The 24,589-nt window shown below is 33.3% G+C and overlaps 11 non-coding genes across 11 annotated transcripts; all 11 read right to left on the bottom strand.

Moving 5' to 3' along the window:
- Window positions 1-1,553: 1,553 nt before the first annotated feature.
- Window positions 1,554-1,626, bottom strand: TRNAK-CUU (transfer RNA lysine (anticodon CUU)). The gene has a single exon. It is a non-coding gene; the product is annotated as a tRNA-Lys (tRNA).
- A 387-nt stretch (window positions 1,627-2,013) lies between these two features.
- TRNAI-UAU (transfer RNA isoleucine (anticodon UAU)) lies at window positions 2,014-2,106 on the bottom strand. Its single transcript is given in 2 exon segments — window positions 2,014-2,049; window positions 2,069-2,106. It is a non-coding gene; the product is annotated as a tRNA-Ile (tRNA).
- A 1,427-nt stretch (window positions 2,107-3,533) lies between these two features.
- Window positions 3,534-3,626, bottom strand: TRNAI-UAU (transfer RNA isoleucine (anticodon UAU)). Its single transcript is given in 2 exon segments — window positions 3,534-3,569; window positions 3,589-3,626. It is a non-coding gene; the product is annotated as a tRNA-Ile (tRNA).
- Window positions 3,627-6,509: 2,883 nt separating this feature from the next.
- Window positions 6,510-6,602, bottom strand: TRNAI-UAU (transfer RNA isoleucine (anticodon UAU)). The gene is given in 2 exon segments: window positions 6,510-6,545; window positions 6,565-6,602. It is a non-coding gene; the product is annotated as a tRNA-Ile (tRNA).
- Window positions 6,603-7,557: 955 nt separating this feature from the next.
- TRNAI-UAU (transfer RNA isoleucine (anticodon UAU)) lies at window positions 7,558-7,650 on the bottom strand. Its single transcript is given in 2 exon segments — window positions 7,558-7,593; window positions 7,613-7,650. It is a non-coding gene; the product is annotated as a tRNA-Ile (tRNA).
- A 2,883-nt stretch (window positions 7,651-10,533) lies between these two features.
- TRNAI-UAU (transfer RNA isoleucine (anticodon UAU)) lies at window positions 10,534-10,626 on the bottom strand. The gene is given in 2 exon segments: window positions 10,534-10,569; window positions 10,589-10,626. It is a non-coding gene; the product is annotated as a tRNA-Ile (tRNA).
- A 3,922-nt stretch (window positions 10,627-14,548) lies between these two features.
- TRNAR-CCU (transfer RNA arginine (anticodon CCU)) lies at window positions 14,549-14,623 on the bottom strand. The gene has a single exon. It is a non-coding gene; the product is annotated as a tRNA-Arg (tRNA).
- Window positions 14,624-17,523: 2,900 nt separating this feature from the next.
- On the bottom strand, window positions 17,524-17,596 carry TRNAR-CCU (transfer RNA arginine (anticodon CCU)). The gene has a single exon. It is a non-coding gene; the product is annotated as a tRNA-Arg (tRNA).
- Window positions 17,597-19,024: 1,428 nt separating this feature from the next.
- On the bottom strand, window positions 19,025-19,097 carry TRNAR-CCU (transfer RNA arginine (anticodon CCU)). Its single transcript has one exon. It is a non-coding gene; the product is annotated as a tRNA-Arg (tRNA).
- A 1,430-nt stretch (window positions 19,098-20,527) lies between these two features.
- Window positions 20,528-20,600, bottom strand: TRNAR-CCU (transfer RNA arginine (anticodon CCU)). Its single transcript has one exon. It is a non-coding gene; the product is annotated as a tRNA-Arg (tRNA).
- Window positions 20,601-23,514: 2,914 nt separating this feature from the next.
- TRNAR-CCU (transfer RNA arginine (anticodon CCU)) lies at window positions 23,515-23,587 on the bottom strand. The gene has a single exon. It is a non-coding gene; the product is annotated as a tRNA-Arg (tRNA).
- Between the last annotated feature and the right edge of the window lie 1,002 nt (window positions 23,588-24,589).

Below are 24,589 nucleotides of genomic sequence, written 5' to 3'. Positions count from 1 at the left end.
TAATAGGTATGTTTTGGTACATATGGATTTTCTGCAATACCATTAAGACAGTCACCTGCATTGAAAAAAAGCATAACTTCTAGAATGAGTATGAGCAACAAAGGAACATGCATCCTAGATGGGACTTGAAGCCACTGTCCCAGGTGATAGTAAACTTTTCAGGAAACTAATCCACAATGTCATTAGGATAAATGTCTGCTTTTAGATACTGGGCCATAATTTTGCAAGCTGAACAGTTCCAGATAGTTAAGCAGATTAAAGTTTCTGGTGGAGCCATTTGTGCAGTATGAAGCAAGAATGAAAGGAACATCTCCAATATTATTTTAATGAAATAAAGCCTATCACCCCAGATGGGACTTGAACCCACAATCCATTAGGCCACTGGGGCTTAGTAACATCTTTGAGTGAAACTGATTTTTTCATTAGTATAATCATTAATTTTTGCGATATAGGAAAGCCATTTATTTGTGTTCTTTGCTTTACAAATCCCAGCATGAAATGTGATTGTACTATCCAGACCTAATAGTGTGGACCCTCATGTTACATTGCAGCAAAACAGATTGATGCAACTCTTTTACCAAGAAAGATGTAGTCTTTTGCATTCAATTTTGTTGACTAACTAAAGTAATTTTTACAGTGCATATGAACCAAAGCAGCTGTGTGTACTGGTACTTAAAAACAGTCATGTTTGTGTTTTTTTTCTGCCTTCATATCAGGATGTTTAGGAAGCAGATGATAATCATTAACTGATGACATTAGAAAAAAAAATTACATTTGCTCCAGGTGAGCCTTGAATTCACAACCTCAGGATTTCTCAACAGATACTGTCTTATAAGTACCGCGCACATACCGATTGCACCACAGGAGCACAAGGACAAACCGCTTTATTTTTAGTTGAGTGATTTTAGCATCGAGTTGACTAAGAAAATTAACTTGGTTTATTAATTTAAAATTAGTTACTTTTTAAATCCACTAAACTACTGCACCCAATACTAAAGTACCTAATAAAAGTAATATTCTAATCATAAGGTAATCAATTATATTGTGCATTTGTGTTATTGCCCAGTTTTATGTATCCATAGGTGTATATTGCAATGAATTCATGCCACTGTTGTACAGTACAATATTATCAAAATTGTAAAATAATTCCTGTTTATTTATCTTAAATAATATTTGCTATAGATATATGTAACTTTAATGTTGCATAGGGAAAATATACACTATAATACCAAAAAATGCAGTATCTTTAAATAAAAATAAGTTAAATCTCACTTGTGCTCTATATAACTTCTAGAATGAGAATGAGCAACAAAGGAACATGCATCCTAGATGGGACTTAAAGCCACTGTCCCAGGTGATAGTAAACTTTTCTGGAAACTATTCCACAATGTCATTAGAATAAATGTCTGCTTTTAGATACTGGGCCATAATTTTGCAAGCTGAACAGTACCGGATTGTTAAGCAGATAAAAGTTTCTGGTGGAGCCATTTCTGCAGTATGAAGCAAGAATAAAAGGAACATCTAAAACATTATTTTAATGAAATAAAGCCTATCACCCCAGATGGGACTTGAATCCACAAACCCTGGCTTAAGAGGCCAGTGCCTTATCCATTAGGCCACTGGGGCTATATAACATCTTTGAGTGAAACTGATTTTTTCATTAGTATAATCATTAATTGTTGCGATATAGGAAAGCCGTTTATTTGTGTTCTTTGCTTTTCAAATCCCAGCATGAAATGTGATTGTACTATCCATCCCTAATATTGTAGACCCTCAAGTTAGATTGCAGCAAAACAGATTGATGCAACTCTTTTACCAATAAAGAGGTAATCTTTTGCATTCCATTTTGTTGACTAACTAAAGTAATTTTTACAGTGCATATGAACCAAAGCAGATGTGTGTACTGGTACCTTAAAAACAGTCATGTTTGTGATTTTTTTCTGCCTTCATATCAGGATGTTCAGCTAGCAGATGATAATCATTAACTGATGACATTAGAAAAAAAATTACATTTGCTCCAGGTGAGGGTTGAACTCACAACCTCGGCATTGCTCAACAGATACTGTCTTATAAGTACCACGCGCTGACCGATTGCGCCACAGGAGAACATGGTCAAACTGTATTATTTTTAGTTGAGTGATTTTAGCATCGAGTTGACTAAGTAAATTAACTTGGTTTATTAATTTTAAATTAGTTACTTTTTAAATCCACTAAACTACTGCACCCAATACTAAAGTACCTAATAAAAGTAATATTCTAATCATAAGTTAATCAATTATATTGCGCATTTGTGTTATTGCCCAGTTTTATGTATCCTTAGGTGTATATTGCAATGAATTCATGCCATTGCTGTACAGTTCAATTTTATCAAAATTGTAAAATAATTCCTGTTTATAAATAATTCCTGTTTATTTATCTTAAATAATATTTGGTATAGATATATGTAACTTTAATGTTGCATAGGGAAAATATACACTATAATACCAAAAAATGCAGTATCTTTAAATAAAAATAAGTTAAATCTAACTTGTGCTCTATATTTAAAGGTAAACATTGTTTTTTTGGTCTGAAGCACCTAAATTGTCAGTAAAGTCAGTGTCCAAAGAAATATAAAAGGCAGAAAATTACCCTTTTGATGACATGGATGAAAGGACTTCAAGAAACCCATCAGCAATTGCAATAGAAATTGTTATTTTGTAGCCACTCTGATATTAAATTGCAATTAAAACTTAATAGGTATGTTTTGGTATATATGGATTTTCTGCGATACCATTAAGACAATCACCTGAATTGAAAAAAAGCATAACTTCTAGAATGAGAATGAGCAACAAAGGAACATGCATCCTAGATGGGACTTGAAGCCACTGTCCCAGGTGATAGTAAACTTTTCAGGAAACTAATCCACAATGTCATTAGGATAAATGTCTGCTTTTAGATACTGGGCCATAATTTTGCAAGCTGAACAGTTCCGGATTGATAAGCAGATAAAAGTTTCTGGTGGAGCCATTTGTGCAGTATGAAGCAAGAATAAAAGGAACATCTCCAAAATTATTTTAATGAAATAAAGACTATCACCCCAGATGGGACTTGAACCCACAAGCCCGGGCTTAGGAGGCTAGTGCTTTATCCATTAGGCCACTGGGGCTTAGTAACATCTTTGAGTGAAACTGATTTTTTCATTAGTATAATCATTAATTGTTGCGATATAGGAAAGCCATTTATTTGTGTTCTTTGCTTTACAAATCCCAGCATGAAATATGATTGTACTATCCAGCCCTAATAGTGTGGACCCTCATGTTACATTGCAGCAAAACAGATTGATGCAACTCTTTTACCAAGAAAGAGGTAGTCTTTTGCATTCCATTTTGTTGACTAACTAAAGTAATGTTTACAGTGCATATGAACCAAAGCAGCTGTGTGTACTGGTACCTTAAAAACAGTCATGTTTGAGTTTTTTTTTCTGCCTTCATATCAGGATGTTCAGGTAGCAGATGATAATCATTAACTGATGACATTAGAAAAAAAATTACATTTGCTCCAGGTGAGGCTTGAACTCACAACCTCGGCATTGCTCAACAGATACTGTCTTATAAGTACCGCACACAGACCGATTGCGCCACAGGAGCACATGGTCCAAGTGCTTTATTTTTAGTTGAGTGATTTTAGCATCGAGTTGACTAAGTAAATTAACTTGGTTTATTAATTTTAAATTAGTTACTTTTTAAATCCACTAAACTACTGCACCCAATACTAAAGTACCTAATAAAAGTAATATTGTAATCATAAGGTAATCAATTATATTGTGCATTTGTGTTATTGCCCAGTTTTATGTATCCATAGGTGTATATTGCAATGAATTCATGCCATTGTTGTACAGTTCAATATTATCAAAATTGTAAAATAATTCCTGTTTATTTATCTTAACTAATATTTGGTATAGATATATGTAACTTTAATGTTGCATAGGGAAAATATACACTATAATACCAAAAATGCAGTATCTTTAAATAAAAATAAGTTAAATCTCACTTGTGCTCTATATTTAAAGGTAAACATTGTTTTTTTGGTCTGAAGCACCTAAATTGTCAGTAAAGTCAGTGTCCAAAGAAATATAAAAAGCAGAAAATTACCCTTTTGATGACAAGGATGAAAGGACTTCAAGAAACCCATCAGCAATTCCAATAGACATTGTTATTTTGTAGCCACTCTGATATTAAATTGCAATTAAAACTTAATAGGTATGTTTTGGTACATATGGATTTTCTGCAATACCATTAAGACAGACACCTGCATTGAAAAAAAGCATAACTTCTAGAATGAGAATGAGCAACAAAGGAACATGCATCCTAGATGGGACTTGAAGCCACTGTCCCAGGTGATAGTAAACTTTTCAGGAAACTAATCCACAATGTCATTAGGATAAATGTCTGCTTTTAGATACTGGGCCATAATTTTGCAAGCTGAACAGTTCCAGATTGTTAAGCAGATTAAAGTTTCTGGTGGAGCCATTTGTGCAGTATGAAGCAAGAATGAAAGGAACATCTCCAATATTATTTTAATGAAATAAAGCCTATCACCCCAGATGGGACTTGAACCCACAATCCATTAGGCCACTGGGGCTTAGTAACATCTTTGAGTGAAACTGATTTTTTCATTAGTATAATCATTAATTGTTGCGATATAGGAAAGCCGTTTATTTGTGTTCTTTGCTTTACAAATCCCAGCATGAAATGTGATGGTACTATCCAGTCCTAATAGTGTGGACCCTCATGTTACATTGCAGCAAAACAGATTGATGCAACTCTTTTACCAAGAAAGATGTAGTCTTTTGCATTCCATTTTGTTGACTAACTAAAGTAATTTTTACAGTGCATATGAACCAAAGCAGCTGTGTGTACTGGTACTTAAAAACAGTCATGTTTGTGTTTTTTTTCTGCCTTCATATCAGGATGTTCAGGAAGCAGATGATAATCATTAACTGATGACATTAGAAAAAAAATTACATTTGCTCCAGGTGAGGCTTGAATTCACAACCTCAGGATTTCTCAACAGATACTGTCTTATAAGTCCTGCGCATATACCGATTGCGGCACAGGAGCACATGGACAAAGCGCTTTATTTTTAGTTGAGTGATTTTAGCATCGAGTTGACTAAGAAAATTAACTTGGTTTATTAATTTAAAATTAGTTACTTTTTAAATCCACTAAACTACTGCACCCAATACTAAAGTACCTAATAAAAGTAATATTCTAATCATAAGGTAATCAATTATATTGTGCATTTGTGTTATTGCCCAGTTTTATGTATCCATAGGTGTATATTGCAATGAATTCATGCCATTGTTGTACAGTTCAATATTATCAAAATTGTAAAATAATTCCTGTTTATTTATCTTAAATAATATTTGCTATAGATATATGTAACTTTAATGTTGCATAGGGAAAATATACACTATAATACCAAAAAATGCAGTATCTTTAAATAAAAATAAGTTAAATCTCACTTGTGCTCTATATTTAAAGGTAAACATTGTTTTTTTGGTCTGAAGCACCTAAATTGTCAGTAAAGTCAGTGTCCAAAGAAATATAAAAGGCAGAAAATTTCACTTTTGATGACATGGATGAAAGGACTTCAAGAAACCCATCAGCAATTGCAATAGAAATTGTTATTTTGTAGCCACTCTGATATTAAATTGCAATTAAAACTTAATAGGTATGTTTTGGTATATATGGATTTTCTGCAATACCATTAAGACAGTCACCTGAATTGAAAAAAAGCATAACTTCTAGAATGAGAATGAGCAACAAAGGAACATGCATCCTAGATGGGACTTGAAGCCACTGTCCCAGGTGATAGTAAACTTTTCAGGAAACTAATCCACAATGTCATTAGGATAAATGTCTGCTTTTAGATACTGGGCCATAATTTTGCAAGCTGAACAGTTCCGGATTGATAAGCAGATAAAAGTTTCTGGTGGAGCCATTTGTGCAGTATGAAGCAAGAATAAAAGGAACATCTCCAAAATTATTTTAATGAAATAAAGACTATCACCCCAGATGGGACTTGAACCCACAAGCCCGGGCTTAGGAGGCTAGTGCTTTATCCATTAGGCCACTGGGGCTTAGTAACATCTTTGAGTGAAACTGATTTTTTCATTAGTATAATCATTAATTGTTGCGATATAGGAAAGCCATTTATTTGTGTTCTTTGCTTTACAAATCCCAGCATGAAATATGATTGTACTATCCAGCCCTAATAGTGTGGACCCTCATGTTACATTGCAGCAAAACAGATTGATGCAACTCTTTTACCAAGAAAGAGGTAGTCTTTTGCATTCCATTTTGTTGACTAACTAAAGTAATGTTTACAGTGTATATGAACCAAAGCAGCTGTGTGTACTGGTACCTTAAAAACAGTCATGTTTGAGTTTTTTTTTCTGCCTTCATATCAGGATGTTCAGGTAGCAGATGATAATCATTAACTGATGACATTAGAAAAAAAATTACATTTGCTCCAGGTGAGGCTTGAACTCACAACCTCGGCATTGCTCAACAGATACTGTCTTATAAGTACCGCACACAGACCGATTGCGCCACAGGAGCACATGGTCCAAGTGCTTTATTTTTAGTTGAGTGATTTTAGCATCGAGTTGACTAAGTAAATTAACTTGGTTTATTAATTTTAAATTAGTTACTTTTTAAATCCACTAAACTACTGCACCCAATACTAAAGTACCTAATAAAAGTAATATTGTAATCATAAGGTAATCAATTATATTGTGCATTTGTGTTATTGCCCAGTTTTATGTATCCATAGGTGTATATTGCAATGAATTCATGCCATTGTTGTACAGTTCAATATAATCAAAATTGTAAAATAATTCCTGTTTATTTATCTTAACTAATATTTGGTATAGATATATGTAACTTTAATGTTGCATAGGGAAAATATACACTATAATACCAAAAATGCAGTATCTTTAAATAAAAATAAGTTAAATCTCACTTGTGCTCTATATTTAAAGGTAAACATTGTTTTTTTGGTCTGAAGCACCTAAATTGTCAGTAAAGTCAGTGTCCAAAGAAATATAAAAAGCAGAAAATTACCCTTTTGATGACAAGGATGAAAGGCTTAGGAGGCTAGTGCTTTATCCATTAGGCCACTGGGGCTTAGTAACATCTTTGAGTGAAACTGATTTTTTCATTAGTATAATCATTAATTGTTGCGATATAGGAAAGCCATTTATTTGTGTTCTTTGCTTTACAAATCCCAGCATGAAATATGATTGTACTATCCAGCCCTAATAGTGTGGACCCTCATGTTACATTGCAGCAAAACAGATTGATGCAACTCTTTTACCAAGAAAGAGGTAGTCTTTTGCATTCCATTTTGTTGACTAACTAAAGTAATGTTTACAGTGCATATGAACCAAAGCAGCTGTGTGTACTGGTACCTTAAAAACAGTCATGTTTGAGTTTTTTTTTCTGCCTTCATATCAGGATGTTCAGGTAGCAGATGATAATCATTAACTGATGACATTAGAAAAAAAATTACATTTGCTCCAGGTGAGGCTTGAACTCACAACCTCGGCATTGCTCAACAGATACTGTCTTATAAGTACCGCACACAGACCGATTGCGCCACAGGAGCACATGGTCCAAGTGCTTTATTTTTAGTTGAGTGATTTTAGCATCGAGTTGACTAAGTAAATTAACTTGGTTTATTAATTTTAAATTAGTTACTTTTTAAATCCACTAAACTACTGCACCCAATACTAAAGTACCTAATAAAAGTAATATTGTAATCATAAGGTAATCAATTATATTGTGCATTTGTGTTATTGCCCAGTTTTATGTATCCATAGGTGTATATTGCAATGAATTCATGCCATTGTTGTACAGTTCAATATTATCAAAATTGTAAAATAATTCCTGTTTATTTATCTTAACTAATATTTGGTATAGATATATGTAACTTTAATGTTGCATAGGGAAAATATACACTATAATACCAAAAATGCAGTATCTTTAAATAAAAATAAGTTAAATCTCACTTGTGCTCTATATTTAAAGGTAAACATTGTTTTTTTGGTCTGAAGCACCTAAATTGTCAGTAAAGTCAGTGTCCAAAGAAATATAAAAAGCAGAAAATTACCCTTTTGATGACAAGGATGAAAGGACTTCAAGAAACCCATCAGCAATTCCAATAGACATTGTTATTTTGTAGCCACTCTGATATTAAATTGCAATTAAAACTTAATAGGTATGTTTTGGTACATATGGATTTTCTGCAATACCATTAAGACAGACACCTGCATTGAAAAAAAGCATAACTTCTAGAATGAGTATGAGCAACAAAGGAACATGCATCCTAGATGGGACTTGAAGCCACTGTCCCAGGTGATAGTAAACTTTTCAGGAAACTAATCCACAATGTCATTAGGATAAATGTCTGCTTTTAGATACTGGGCCATAATTTTGCAAGCTGAACAGTTCCAGATTGTTAAGCAGATTAAAGTTTCTGGTGGAGCCATTTGTGCAGTATGAAGCAAGAATGAAAGGAACATCTCCAATATTATTTTAATGAAATAAAGCCTATCACCCCAGATGGGACTTGAACCCACAATCCATTAGGCCACTGGGGCTTAGTAACATCTTTGAGTGAAACTGATTTTTTCATTAGTATAATCATTAATTGTTGCGATATAGGAAAGCCGTTTATTTGTGTTCTTTGCTTTACAAATCCCAGCATGAAATGTGATGGTACTATCCAGTCCTAATAGTGTGGACCCTCATGTTACATTGCAGCAAAACAGATTGATGCAACTCTTTTACCAAGAAAGATGTAGTCTTTTGCATTCCATTTTGTTGACTAACTAAAGTAATTTTTACAGTGCATATGAACCAAAGCAGCTGTGTGTACTGGTACTTAAAAACAGTCATGTTTGTGTTTTTTTTCTGCCTTCATATCAGGATGTTCAGGAAGCAGATGATAATCATTAACTGATGACATTAGAAAAAAAATTACATTTGCTCCAGGTGAGGCTTGAATTCACAACCTCAGGATTTCTCAACAGATACTGTCTTATAAGTCCTGCGCATATACCGATTGCGGCACAGGAGCACATGGACAAAGCGCTTTATTTTTAGTTGAGTGATTTTAGCATTGAGTTGACTAAGAAAATTAACTTGGTTTATTAATTTAAAATTAGTTACTTTTTAAATCCACTAAACTACTGCACCCAATACTAAAGTACCTAATAAAAGTAATATTCTAATCATAAGGTAATCAATTATATTGTGCATTTGTGTTATTGCCCAGTTTTATGTATCCATAGGTGTATATTGCAATGAATTCATGCCATTGTTGTACAGTTCAATATTATCAAAATTGTAAAATAATTCCTGTTTATTTATCTTAAATAATATTTGCTATAGATATATGTAACTTTAATGTTGCATAGGGAAAATATACACTATAATACCAAAAAATGCAGTATCTTTAAATAAAAATAAGTTAAATCTCACTTGTGCTCTATATTTAAAGGTAAACATTGTTTTTTTGGTCTGAAGCACCTAAATTGTCAGTAAAGTCAGTGTCCAAAGAAATATAAAAGGCAGAAAATTTCACTTTTGATGACATGGATGAAAGGACTTCAAGAAACCCATCAGCAATTGCAATAGAAATTGTTATTTTGTAGCCACTCTGATATTAAATTGCAATTAAAACTTAATAGGTATGTTTTGGTATATATGGATTTTCTGCAATACCATTAAGACAGTCACCTGAATTGAAAAAAAGCATAACTTCTAGAATGAGAATGAGCAACAAAGGAACATGCATCCTAGATGGGACTTGAAGCCACTGTCCCAGGTGATAGTAAACTTTTCAGGAAACTAATCCACAATGTCATTAGGATAAATGTCTGCTTTTAGATACTGGGCCATAATTTTGCAAGCTGAACAGTTCCGGATTGATAAGCAGATAAAAGTTTCTGGTGGAGCCATTTGTGCAGTATGAAGCAAGAATAAAAGGAACATCTCCAAAATTATTTTAATGAAATAAAGACTATCACCCCAGATGGGACTTGAACCCACAAGCCCGGGCTTAGGAGGCTAGTGCTTTATCCATTAGGCCACTGGGGCTTAGTAACATCTTTGAGTGAAACTGATTTTTTCATTAGTATAATCATTAATTGTTGCGATATAGGAAAGCCATTTATTTGTGTTCTTTGCTTTACAAATCCCAGCATGAAATATGATTGTACTATCCAGCCCTAATAGTGTGGACCCTCATGTTACATTGCAGCAAAACAGATTGATGCAACTCTTTTACCAAGAAAGAGGTAGTCTTTTGCATTCCATTTTGTTGACTAACTAAAGTAATGTTTACAGTGCATATGAACCAAAGCAGCTGTGTGTACTGGTACCTTAAAAACAGTCATGTTTGAGTTTTTTTTTCTGCCTTCATATCAGGATGTTCAGGTAGCAGATGATAATCATTAACTGATGACATTAGAAAAAAAATTACATTTGCTCCAGGTGAGGCTTGAACTCACAACCTCGGCATTGCTCAACAGATACTGTCTTATAAGTACCGCACACAGACCGATTGCGCCACAGGAGCATATGGTCCAAGTGCTTTATTTTTAGTTGAGTGATTTTAGCATCGAGTTGACTAAGTAAATTAACTTGGTTTATTAATTTTAAATTAGTTACTTTTTAAATCCACTAAACTACTGCACCCAATACTAAAGTACCTAATAAAAGTAATATTGTAATCATAAGGTAATCAATTATATTGTGCATTTGTGTTATTGCCCAGTTTTATGTATCCATAGGTGTATATTGCAATGAATTCATGCCATTGTTGTACAGTTCAATATAATCAAAATTGTAAAATAATTCCTGTTTATTTATCTTAACTAATATTTGGTATAGATATATGTAACTTTAATGTTGCATAGGGAAAATATACACTATAATACCAAAAATGCAGTATCTTTAAATAAAAATAAGTTAAATCTCACTTGTGCTCTATATTTAAAGGTAAACATTGTTTTTTTGGTCTGAAGCACCTAAATTGTCAGTAAAGTCAGTGTCCAAAGAAATATAAAAAGCAGAAAATTACCCTTTTGATGACAAGGATGAAAGGACTTCAAGAAACCCATCAGCAATTCCAATAGACATTGTTATTTTGTAGCCACTCTGATATTAAATTGCAATTAAAACTTAATAGGTATGTTTTGGTACATATGGATTTTCTGCAATACCATTAAGACAGACACCTGCATTGAAAAAAAGCATAACTTCTAGAATGAGTATGAGCAACAAAGGAACATGCATCCTAGATGGGACTTGAAGCCACTGTCCCAGGTGATAGTAAACTTTTCAGGAAACTAATCCACAATGTCATTAGGATAAATGTCTGCTTTTAGATACTGGGCCATAATTTTGCAAGCTGAACAGTTCCAGATTGTTAAGCAGATTAAAGTTTCTGGTGGAGCCATTTGTGCAGTATGAAGCAAGAATGAAAGGAACATCTCCAATATTATTTTAATGAAATAAAGCCTATCACCCCAGATGGGACTTGAACCCACAATCCATTAGGCCACTGGGGCTTAGTAACATCTTTGAGTGAAACTGATTTTTTCATTAGTATAATCATTAATTGTTGCGATATAGGAAAGCCGTTTATTTGTGTTCTTTGCTTTACAAATCCCAGCATGAAATGTGATGGTACTATCCAGTCCTAATAGTGTGGACCCTCATGTTACATTGCAGCAAAACAGATTGATGCAACTCTTTTACCAAGAAAGATGTAGTCTTTTGCATTCCATTTTGTTGACTAACTAAAGTAATTTTTACAGTGCATATGAACCAAAGCAGCTGTGTGTACTGGTACTTAAAAACAGTCATGTTTGTGTTTTTTTTCTGCCTTCATATCAGGATGTTCAGGAAGCAGATGATAATCATTAACTGATGACATTAGAAAAAAAATTACATTTGCTCCAGGTGAGGCTTGAATTCACAACCTCAGGATTTCTCAACAGATACTGTCTTATAAGTCCTGCGCATATACCGATTGCGGCACAGGAGCACATGGACAAAGCACTTTATTTTTAGTTGAGTGATTTTAGCATCGAGTTGACTAAGAAAATTAACTTGGTTTATTAATTTAAAATTAGTTACTTTTTAAATCCACTAAACTACTGCACCCAATACTAAAGTACCTAATAAAAGTAATATTCTAATCATAAGGTAATCAATTATATTGTGCATTTGTGTTATTGCCCAGTTTTATGTATCCATAGGTGTATATTGCAATGAATTCATGCCATTGTTGTACAGTTCAATATTATCAAAATTGTAAAATAATTCCTGTTTATTTATCTTAAATAATATTTGGTATAGATATATGTAACTTTAATGTTGCATAGGGAAAATATACACTATAATACCAAAAAATGCAGTATCTTTAAATAAAAATAAGTAAAATCTCACTTGTGCTCTATATTTAAAGGTAAACATTGTTTTTTTGGTCTGAAGCACCTAAATTGTCAGTAAAGTCAGTGTCCAAAGAAATATAAAAGGCAGAAAATTACCCTTTTGATGACATGGATGAAAGGACTTCAAGAAACCCATCAGCAATTGCAATAGAAATTGTTATTTTGTAGCCACTCTGATATTAAATTGCAATTAAAACTTAATAGGTATGTTTTGATATATATGGATTTTCTGCAATACCATTAAGACAGTCACCTGAATTGAAAAAAAGCATAACTTCTAGAATGAGAATGAGCAACAAAGGAACATGCATCCTAGATGGGACTTGAAGCCACTGTCCCAGGTGATAGTAAACTTTTCAGGAAACTAATCCACAATGTCATTAGGATAAATTTCTGCTTTTAGATACTGGGCCATAATTTTGCAAGCTGAACAGTTCCGGATTGATAAGCAGATAAAAGTTTCTGGTGGAGCCATTTGTGCAGTATGAAGCAAGAATGAAAGGAACATCTCCAAAATTATTTTAATGAAATAAAGCCTTTCACCCAAGATGGGACTTGAACCCACAATCCCTGGCTTAGGAGGCTAGTGCCTTATCCATTAGGCCACTGGGGCTTAGTAACATCTGTGAGTGAAACTGATTTTTTCATTAGTATAATCATTAATTGTTGCGATATAGGAAAGCCGTTTATTTGTGTTCTTTGCTTTACAAATCCCAGCATGAAATGTGATTGTACTATCCAGACCTAATAGTGTGGACCCTCATGTTACATTGCAGCAAAACAGATTGATGCAACTCTTTTACCAATAAAGAGGTAGTCTTTTGCATTCCATTTTGTTGACTAACTAAAGTAATGTTTACAGTGCATATGAACCAAAGCAGCTGTGTGTACTGGTACTTAAAAACAGTCATGTTTGTGTTTTTTTTCTGCCTTCATATCAGGATGTTCAGGAAGCAGATGATAATCATTAACTGATGACATTAGAAAAAAAATTACATTTGCTCCAGGTGAGGCTTGAACTCACAACCTCAGCATTGCTCAACAGATACTGCCTTATAAGTCCTGTGCACAGACCGATTGCACCACGGGAGCACATGGTCAATGCGCATTATTTTTAGTTGAGTGATTTTAGCATCGAGTTGACTAAGTAAATTAACTTGGTTTATTAATTTTAAATTAGTTACTTTTTAAATCCACTAAACTACTGCACCCAATACTAAAGTACCTAATAAAAGTAATATTCTAATCATAAGGTAATCAATTATATTGTGCATTTGTGTTATTGCCCAGTTTTATGTATCCATAGGTGTATATTGCAATGAATTCATGCCATTGTTGTACAGTTCAATATTATCAAAATTGTTAAATAATTCCTGTTTATTTATCTTAAATAATATTTGGTATAGATATATGTAACTTTAATGTTGCATAGGGAAAATATACACTATATTACCAAAAATGCAGTATCTTTAAATAAAAATAAGTTAAATCTCACTTGTGCTCTATATTTAAAGGTAAACATTGTTTTTTAGGTCTGAAGCACCTAAATTGTCAGTAAAGTCAGTGTCCAAAGAAATATAAAAGGCAGAAAATTACCCTTTTGATGACATGGATGAAAGGACTTCAAGAAACCCATCAGCAATTGCAATAGAAATTGTTATTTTGTAGCCACTCTGATATTAAATTGCAATTAAAACTTAATAGGTATGTTTTGGTATATATGGATTTTCTGCAATACCATTAAGACAGTCACCTGAATTGAAAAAAAGCATAACTTCTTGAATGAGAATGAGCAACAAAGGAACATGCATCCTAGATGGGACTTGAAGCCACTGTCCCAGGTGATAGTAAACTTTTCAGAAAACTAATCCACAATGTCATTAGGATAAATGTCTGCTTTTAGATACTGGGCCATAATTTTGCAAGCTGAACAGTTCCGGATTGATAAGCAGATAAAAGTTTCTGGTGGAGCCATTTGTGCAGTATGAAGCAAGAATGAATGGAACATCTCCAAAATTATTTTAATGAAATAAAGCCTATCACCCCAGATGGGACTTGAACCCACAATCCCTGGGGCTTAGGAGGCCAGTGCCTTATCCATTAGGCCACTGGGGCTTAGTAAAATCTTTGAGTGAAACTGATTTTTTCATTAGTATAATCAATAATTGTTGCGATATAGGAAAGCCGTTTATTTGTGTTCTTTGCTTTACAAATCCCGGCATGAAATGTGATTGTACTATCCAGACCTAATAGTGTGGACCCTCATGTTACATTGCAGCAAAACAGATTGATGCAACTCTTTTACCAATAAAGAGGTAGTCTTTTGCATTCCATTTTGTTGACTAACTAAAGTAATGTTTACAGTGCATATGAACCAAAGCAGCTGTGTGTACTGGTACTTAAAAACAGTCATGTTTGTGTTTTTTTTCTGCCTTCATATCAGGATTTTCAGGAAGCAGATGATAATTATTAACTGATGACATTAGAAAAAAATTACATTTGCTCCAGGTGAGGCTTGAACTCAAAATCTCAGCATTGCTCAACAGATACTGTCTTATAAGTCCTGCGCACAGACCGATTGTGCCACAGGAGCACATGGTCAAAGCGCATTATTTTTAGTTCAGTGATTTTAGCATCGAGTTGACTAAGTAAATTAACTTGGTTTATTAATTTTAAATTAGTTACTTTTTAAATCCACTAAACTACTGCACCCAATACTAAAGTACCTAATAAAAGTAATATTGTAATCATAAGGTAATCAATTATATTGTGCATTTGTGTTATTGCCCAGTTTTATGTATCCATAGGTGTATATTGCAATGAATTCATGCCATTGTTGTACAGTTCAATATTATCAAAATTGTAAAATAATTCCTGTTTATTTATCTTAACTAATATTTGGTATAGATATATGTAACTTTAATGTTGCATAGGGAAAATATACACTATAATACCAAAAATGCAGTATCTTTAAATAAAAATAAGTTAAATCTCACTTGTGCTCTATATTTAAAGGTAAACATTGTTTTTTTGGTCTGAAGCACCTAAATTGTCAGTAAAGTCAGTGTCCAAAGAAATATAAAAAGCAGAAAATTACCCTTTTGATGACAAGGATGAAAGGACTTCAAGAAACCCATCAGCAATTCCAATAGACATTGTTATTTTGTAGCCACTCTGATATTAAATTGCAATTAAAACTTAATAGGTATGTTTTGGTACATATGGATTTTCTGCAATACCATTAAGACAGACACCTGCATTGAAAAAAAGCATAACTTCTAGAATGAGTATGAGCAACAAAGGAACATGCATCCTAGATGGGACTTGAAGCCACTGTCCCAGGTGATAGTAAACTTTTCAGGAAACTAATCCACAATGTCATTAGGATAAATGTCTGCTTTTAGATACTGGGCCATAATTTTGCAAGCTGAACAGTTCCAGATTGTTAAGCAGATTAAAGTTTCTGGTGGAGCCATTTGTGCAGTATGAAGCAAGAATGAAAGGAACATCTCCAATATTATTTTAATGAAATAAAGCCTATCACCCCAGATGGGACTTGAACCCACAATCCATTAGGCCACTGGGGCTTAGTAACATCTTTGAGTGAAACTGATTTTTTCATTAGTATAATCATTAATTGTTGCGATATAGGAAAGCTGTTTATTTGTGTTCTTTGCTTTACAAATCCCAGCATGAAATGTGATGGTACTATCCAGTCCTAATAGTGTGGACCCTCATGTTACATTGCAGCAAAACAGATTGATGCAACTCTTTTACCAAGAAAGATGTAGTCTTTTGCATTCCATTTTGTTGACTAACTAAAGTAATTTTTACAGTGCATATGAACCAAAGCAGCTGTGTGTACTGGTACTTAAAAACAGTCATGTTTGTGTTTTTTTTCTGCCTTCATATCAGGATGTTCAGGAAGCAGATGATAATCATTAACTGATGACATTAGAAAAAAAAATACATTTGCTCCAGGTGAGGCTTGAATTCACAACCTCAGGATTTCTCAACAGATACTGTCTTATAAGTCCTGCGCATATACCGATTGCGGCACAGGAGCACATGGACAAAGCGCTTTATTTTTAGTTGAGTGATTTTAGCATCGAGTTGACTAAGAAAATTAACTTGGTTTATTAATTTAAAATTAGTTACTTTTTAAATCCACTAAACTACTGCACCCAATACTAAAGTACCTAATAAAAGTAATATTCTAATCATAAGGTAATCAATTATATTGTGCATTTGTGTTATTGCCCAGTTTTATGTATCCATAGGTGTATATTGCAATGAATTCATGCCATTGTTGTACAGTTCAATATTATCAAAATTGTAAAATAATTCCTGTTTATTTATCTTAAATAATATTTGCAATAGATATATGTAACTTTAATGTTGCATAGGGAAAATATACACTATAATACCAAAAAATGCAGTATCTTTAAATAAAAATAAGTTAAATCTCACTTGTGCTCTATATTTAAAGGTAAACATTGTTTTTTTGGTCTGAAGCACCTAAATTGTCAGTAAAGTCAGTGTCCAAAGAAATATAAAAGGCAGAAAATTTCACTTTTGATGACATGGATGAAAGGACTTCAAGAAACCCATCAGCAATTGCAATAGAAATTGTTATTTTGTAGCCACTCTGATATTAAATTGCAATTAAAACTTAATAGGTATGTTTTGGTATATATGGATTTTCTGCAATACCATTAAGACAGTCACCTGAATTGAAAAAAAGCATAACTTCTAGAATGAGAATGAGCAACAAAGGAACATGCATCCTAGATGGGACTTGAAGCCACTGTCCCAGGTGATAGTAAACTTTTCAGAAAACTAATCGACAATGTCATTAGGATAAATGTCTGCTTTTAGATACTGGGCCATAATTTTGCAAGCTGAACAGTTCCGGATTGATAAGCAGATAAAAGTTTCTGGTGGAGCCATTTGTGCAGTATGAAGCAAGAATGAAAGGAACATCTCCAAAATTATTTTAATGAAATAAAGCCTATCACCCCAGATGGGACTTGAACCCACAATCCCTGGCTTAGGAGGCCAGTGCCCTATCCATTAGGCCACTGGGGCTTAGTAACATCTTTGAGTGAAACTGACTTTTTCATTAGTATAATCATTAATTGTTGCGATATAGGAAAGCCGTTTATTTGTGTTCTTTGCTTTACAAATCCCAGCATGAAATGTGATTGTACTATCCAGACCTAATAGTGTGGACCCTCATGTTACATTTCAGCAAAACAGATTGATGCAACTCTTTTACCAAGAAAGATGTAGTCTTTTGCATTCCATTTTGTTGACTAACTAAAGTAATTTTTACAGTGCATATGAACCAAAGCAGCTGTGTGTACTGGTACTTAAAACCAGTCATGTTTGTGTTTTTTTTCAGCCTTCATATCAGGATGTTCAGGAAGCAGATGATAATCATTAACTGATGACATTAGAAAAAAAATTGCATTTGCTCCAGGTGAGCCTTGAATTCACAACCTCAGGATTTCTCAACAGATACTGTCTTATAAGTACCGCGCACATACCGATTGCACCACAGGAGCACAAGGACAAACCGCTTTATTTTTAGTTGAGTGATTTTAGCATCGAGTTGACTAAGAAAATTAACTTGGTTTATTAATTTAAAATTAGTTACTTTTTAAATCCACTAAACTACTGCACCCAATACTAAAGTACCTAATAAAAGTAATATTCTAATCATAAGGTAATCAATTATATTGTGCATTTGTGTTATTGCCCAGTTTTATGTATCCATAGGTGTATATTGCAATGAATTCATGCCACTGTTGTACAGTACAATATTATCAAAATTGTAAAATAATTCCTGTTTATTTATCTTAAATAATATTTGGTATAGATATATGTAACTTTTATGTTGCATAGGGAAAATATACACTATAATACCAAAAAATGCAGTATCTTTAAATAAAAATAAGTTAAATCTCACTTGTGCTCTATATTTAAAGGTAAACATTGTTTTTTTGGTCTGAAGCACCTAAATTGTCAGTAAAGTCAGTGTCCAAAGAAATATAAAAGGCAGAAAATTACCCTTTTGATGACATGGATGAAAGGACTTCAAGAAACCCATCAGCAATTGCAATAGAAATTGTTATTTTGTAGCCACTCTGATATTAAATTGCAATTAAAACTTAATAGGTATGTTTTGGTATATATGGATTTTCTGCAATACCATTAAGACAGTCACCTGAATTGAAAAAAAGCATAACTTCTAGAATGAGAATGAGCAACAAAGGAACATGCATCCTAGATGGGACTTGAAGCCACTGTCCCAGGTGATAGTAAACTTTTCAGAAAACTAATCCACAATGTCATTAGGATAAATGTCTGCTTTTAGATACTGGGCCATAATTTTGCAAGCTGAACAGTTCTGGATTGATAAGCAGATAAAAGTTTCTGGTGGAGCCATTTGTGCAGTATGAAGCAAGAATGAAAGGAACATCTCCAAAATTATTTTAATGAAATAAAGCCTATCACCCCAAATGGGACTTGAACCCACAATCCCTGGCTTAGGAGGCCAGTGCCTTATCCATTAGGCCACTGAGGCTTAGTAACATCTTTGAGTGAAACTGAATTTTTCATTAGTATAATCATTAATTGTTGCGATATAGGAAAGCCGTTTATTTGTGTTCCTTGCTTTATAAATCCCAGCATGAAATGTGATTGTACTATCCAGACCTAATAGTGTGGACCCTCATGTTACATTGCAGCAAAACAGATTGATGCAACTCTTTTACCAATAAAGAGGTAGTCTTTTGCATTCCATTTTGTTGACTAACTAAAGTAATGTTTACAGTGCATATGAACCAAAGCAGCTGTGTGTACTGGTACCTTAAAAACAGTCATGTTTGAGGTTTTTTTTCTGCCTTCATATCAGGATGTTCAGGTAGCAGATGATAATCATTAACTGATGACATTAGAAAAAAAATTACATTTGCTCCAGGTGAGGCTTGAACTCACAACCTCAGCATTGCTCAACAGATACTGTCTTATAAGTACCGCACACAGACCGATTGGGCCACAGGAGTACATGGACAAAGCGCATTATTTTTAGTTGAGTGATTTTAGCATCGAGTTGACTAAGTAACTTAACTTGGTTTATTAATTTTAAATCAGTTACTTTTTAAATCCACTAAACTACTGCACCCAATACTAAAGTACCTAATAAAAGTAATATTCTAATTATAAGGTAATCAATTATATTGTGCATTTGTGTTATTGCCCAGTTTTATGTATCCATAGGTGTATATTGCAATGAATTCATGCCATTGTTGTACAGTACAATATTGTCAAAATTGTAAAATAATTCCTGTTTATTTATCTTAAATAATATTTGCTATAGATATATGTAATTTTAATGTTGCATAGGGAAAAAATACACTATAATACCAAAAAATGCAGTATCTTTAAATAAAAATAAGTTAAATCTCACTTGTGCTCTATATTTAAAGGTAAACATTGTTTTTTTGGTCTGAAGCACCTAAATTGTCAGTAAAGTCAGTGTCCAAAGAAATATAAAAAGCAGAAAATTACCCTTTTGATGACATGGATGAATTGACTTCAAGAAACCCATCAGCAATTGCAATAGAAATTGTTATTTTGTAGCCACTCTGATATTAAATTGCAATTAAAACTTAATAGGTATGTTTTGGTATATATGGATTTTCTGCAATACCATTAAGACAGTCACCTGAATTGAAAAAAAGCATAACTTCTAGAATGAGAATGAGCAACAAAGGAACATGCATCCTAGATGGGACTTGAAGCCACTGTCCCAGGTGATAGTAAACTTTTCAGGAAACTAATCCACAATGTCATTAGGATAAATGTCTGCTTTTAGATACTGGGCCATAATTTTGCAAGCTGAACAGTTCCGGATTGATAAGCAGATAAAAGTTTCTGGTGGAGCCATTTGTGCAGTATGAAGCAAGAATGAAAGGAACATCTCCAAAATTATTTTAAAGAAATAAAGCCTATCACCCCAGATGGGACTTGAACCCACAATCCCTGGCTTAGGAGGTCAGTGCCTTATCCATTAGGCCACTGGGGCTTAGTAACATCTTTGAGTGAAACTGATTTTTTCATTAGTATAATCATTAATTGTTGCAATATAGGAAAGCCATTTATTTGTGTTCTTTGCTTTACAAATCCCAGCATGAAATGTGATTGTACTATCCAGACCTAATAGTGTGGACCCTCATGTTACATTGCAGCAAAACAGATTGATGCATCTCTTTTACCAATAAAGAGGTAGTCTTTTGCATTCCATTTTGTTGACTAACTAAAGTAATTTTTACAGTGCATATGAACCAAAGCAGCTGTGTGTACTGGTACTTAAAAACAGTCATGTTTGTGTTTTTTTTCTGCCTTCATATCAGGATGTTCAGGAAGCAGATGATAATCATTAACTGATGAAATTAGAAAAAAAATTACATTTGCTTCAGGTGAGGCTTGAATTCACAACCTCAGAATTGCTCAACAGATACTGTCTTATAAGTACGGCGCACAGACCGATTGCGCCACAGGAGCACATGGACAAAGCACTTTATTTTTAGTTGAGGGATTTTAGCATCGAGTTGACTAAGTAAATTAACTTGGTTTATTAATTTTAAATTAGTTACTTTTTAAATCCACTAAACTACTGCACCCAATACTAAAGTACCTAATAAAAGTAATATTCTAATCATAAGGTAATCAATTATATTGTGCATTTGTGTTATTGCCCAGTTTTATGTATCCATAGGTGTATATTGCAATGAATTCATGCCATTATTGTACAGTACAATATTATCAAAATTGTAAAATAATTCCTGTTTATTTATCTTAAATAATATTTGCTATAGATATATGTAACTTTAATGTTGCATAGGGAAAATATACACTATAATACCAAAAAATGCAGTATCTTTAAATAAAAATAAGTTAAATCTCACTTGTGCTCTATATTTAAAGGTAAACATTGTTTTTTTGGTCTGAAGCACCTAAATTGTCAGTAAAGTCAGTGTCCAAAGAAATATAAAAGGCAGAAAATTACCCTTTTGATGACATGGATGAAAGGACTTCAAGAAACCCATCAGCAATTGCAATAGAAATTGTTATTTTGTAGCCACTCTGATATTAAATTGCAATTAAAACTTAATAGGTATGTTTTGGTATATATGGATTTTCTGCAATACCATTAAGACAGTCACCTGAATTGAAAAGAAGCATAACTTCTAGAATGAGAATGAGCAACAAAGGAACATGCATCCTAGATGGGACTTGAAGCCACTGTCCCAGGTGATAGTAAACTTTTCAGAAAACTAATCCACAATGTCATTAGGATAAATGTCTGCTTTTAGATACTGGGCCATAATTTTGCAAGCTGAACAGTTCTGGATTGATAAGCAGATAAAAGTTTCTGGTGGAGCCATTTGTGCAGTATGAAGCAAGAATGAAAGGAACATCTCCAAAATTATTTTAATGAAATAAAGCCTACCACCCCAGAAGGGACTTGAACCCACAATCCCTGGCTTAGGAGTCCAGTGCCTTATCCATTAGGCCACTGGGGCTTAGTAACATCTTTTCATTAGTATAATCATTAATTGTTGCGATATAGGAAAGCCGTTTATTTGTGTTCTTTGCTTTACAAATCCCAGCATGAAATGTGATTGTACTATCCAGACCTAATAGTGTGGACCCTCATGTTACATTGCAGCAAAACAGATTGATGCAACTCTTTTACCAATAAAGAGGAAGTCTTTTGCATTCCATTTTGTTGACTAACTAAAGTAATGTTTACAGTGCATATGAACCAAAGCAGCTGTGTGTACTGGTACCTTAAAAACAGTCATGTTTGAGTTTTTTTTTCTGCCTTCATATCAGGATGTTCAGGTAGCAGATGATAATCATTAACTGATGACATTAGAAAAAAAATTACATTTGCTCCAGGTGAGGCTTGAACTCGCAACGTCAGCATTGCTCAACAGATACTGTCTTATAAGTACCGCACACAGACCGATTGGGCCACAGGAGTAAATGGACAAAGCGCATTATTTTTAGTTGAGTGATTTTAGCATCGAGTTGACTAAGTAAATTAACTTGGTTTATTAATTTGAAATGAGTTACTTTTTAAATCCACTAAACTACTGCACCCAATACTAAAGTACCAAATAAAAGTAATATTCTAATTATAAGGTAATCAATTATACTGTGCATTTGTGTTATTGCCCAGTTTAATGTATCCATAGGTGTATATTGCAATGAATTCATGCCACTGTTGTACAGTACAATATTGTCAAAATTGTAAAATAATTCCTGTTTATTTATCTTAAATAATATTTGCTATAGATATATGTAACTTTAATGTTGCATAGGGAAAATATACACTATAATACCAAAAAATGCAGTATCTTTAAATAAAAATAAGTTAAATCTCACTTGTGCTCTATATTTAAAGGTAAACATTGTTTTTTTGGTCTGAAGCACCTAAATTGTCAGTAAAGTCAGTGTCCAAAGAAATATAAAAGGCAGAAAATTACCATTTTGATGACATGGATGAGAGGACTTCAAGAAACCCATCAACAATTGCAATAGAAATTGTTATTTTGTAGCCACTCTGATATTAAATTGCAATTAAAACTTAATAGGTATGTTTTGGTATATATGGATTTTCTGCAATACCATTAAGACAGTCACCTGAATTGAAAAAAAGCATAACTTCTAGAATGAGAATGAGCAACAAAGGAACATGCATCCTAGATGGGACTTGAAGCCACTGTCCCAGGTGATAGTAAACTTTTCAGAAAACTAATCCACAATGTCATTAGGATAAATGTCTGCTTTTAGATACTGGGCCATAATTTTGCAAGCTGAACAGTTCCGGATTGATAAGCAGATAAAAGTTTCTGGTGGAGCCATTTGTGCAGTATGAAGCAAGAATGAAAGGAATATCTCCAAAATTATTTTAATGAAATAAAGCCTACCACCCCAGATGGGACTTGAACCCACAATCCCTGGCTTAGGAGGCCAGTGCCTTATCCATTAGGCCACTGGGGCTTAGTAACATCTTTGAGTGAAACTGAATTTTTCATTAGTATAATCATTAATTGTTGCGATATAGGAAAGCCGTTTATTTGTGTTCTTTGCTTTACAAATCCCAGCATGAAATGTGATTGTACTATCCAGACCTAATAGTGTGGACCCTCATGTTACATTGCAGCAAAACAGATTGATGCATCTCTTTTACCAATAAAGAGGTAGTCTTTTGCATTCCATTTTGTTGACTAACTAAAGTAATGTTTACAGTGCATATGAACCAAAGCAGCTGTGTGTACTGGTACCTTAAAAACAGTCATGTTTGAGTTTTTTTTTCTGCCTTCATATCAGGATGTTCAGGTAGCAGATGATAATCATTAACTGATGACATTAGAAAAAAAATTACATTTGCTCCAGGTGAGGCTTGAACTCACAACCTCAGCATTGCTCAACAGATACTGTCTTATAAGTACCGCACACAGACCGATTGGGCCACAGGAGTAAATGGACAAAGCGCATTATTTTTAGTTGAGTGATTTTAGCATCGAGTTGACTAAGTAACTTAACTTGGTTTATTAATTTTAAATGAGTTACTTTTTAAATCCACTAAACTACTGCACCCAATACTAAAGTACCAAATAAAAGTAATATTCTAATTATAAGGTAATCAATTATATTGTGCATTTGTGTTATTGCCCAGATTTATGTATCCATATCCATTGCAATGAATTCATGCCACTGTTGTACAGTACAATATTATCAAAATTGTAAAATAATTCCTGTTTATTTATCTTAAATAATATTTGCTATAGATATATGTAACTTTAATGTTGCATAGGGAAAATATACACTATAATACCAAAAAATGCAGTATCTTTAAATAAAAATAAGTTAAATCTCACTTGTGCTCTATATTTAAAGGTAAACATTGTTTTTTTGGTCTGAAGCACCTAAATTGTCAGTAAAGTCAGTGTCCAAAGAAATATAAAAGGCAGAAAATTACCATTTTGATGACATGGATGA

Source organism: Taudactylus pleione, unplaced genomic scaffold (assembly GCF_031769625.1).
Source record: "Taudactylus pleione unplaced genomic scaffold, aTauple2 ptg000473l, whole genome shotgun sequence".
In the NCBI taxonomy this organism is placed as follows: domain Eukaryota; kingdom Metazoa; phylum Chordata; class Amphibia; order Anura; family Myobatrachidae; genus Taudactylus; species Taudactylus pleione.
This window is presented reverse-complemented; position numbering and strand designations above follow the sequence as displayed.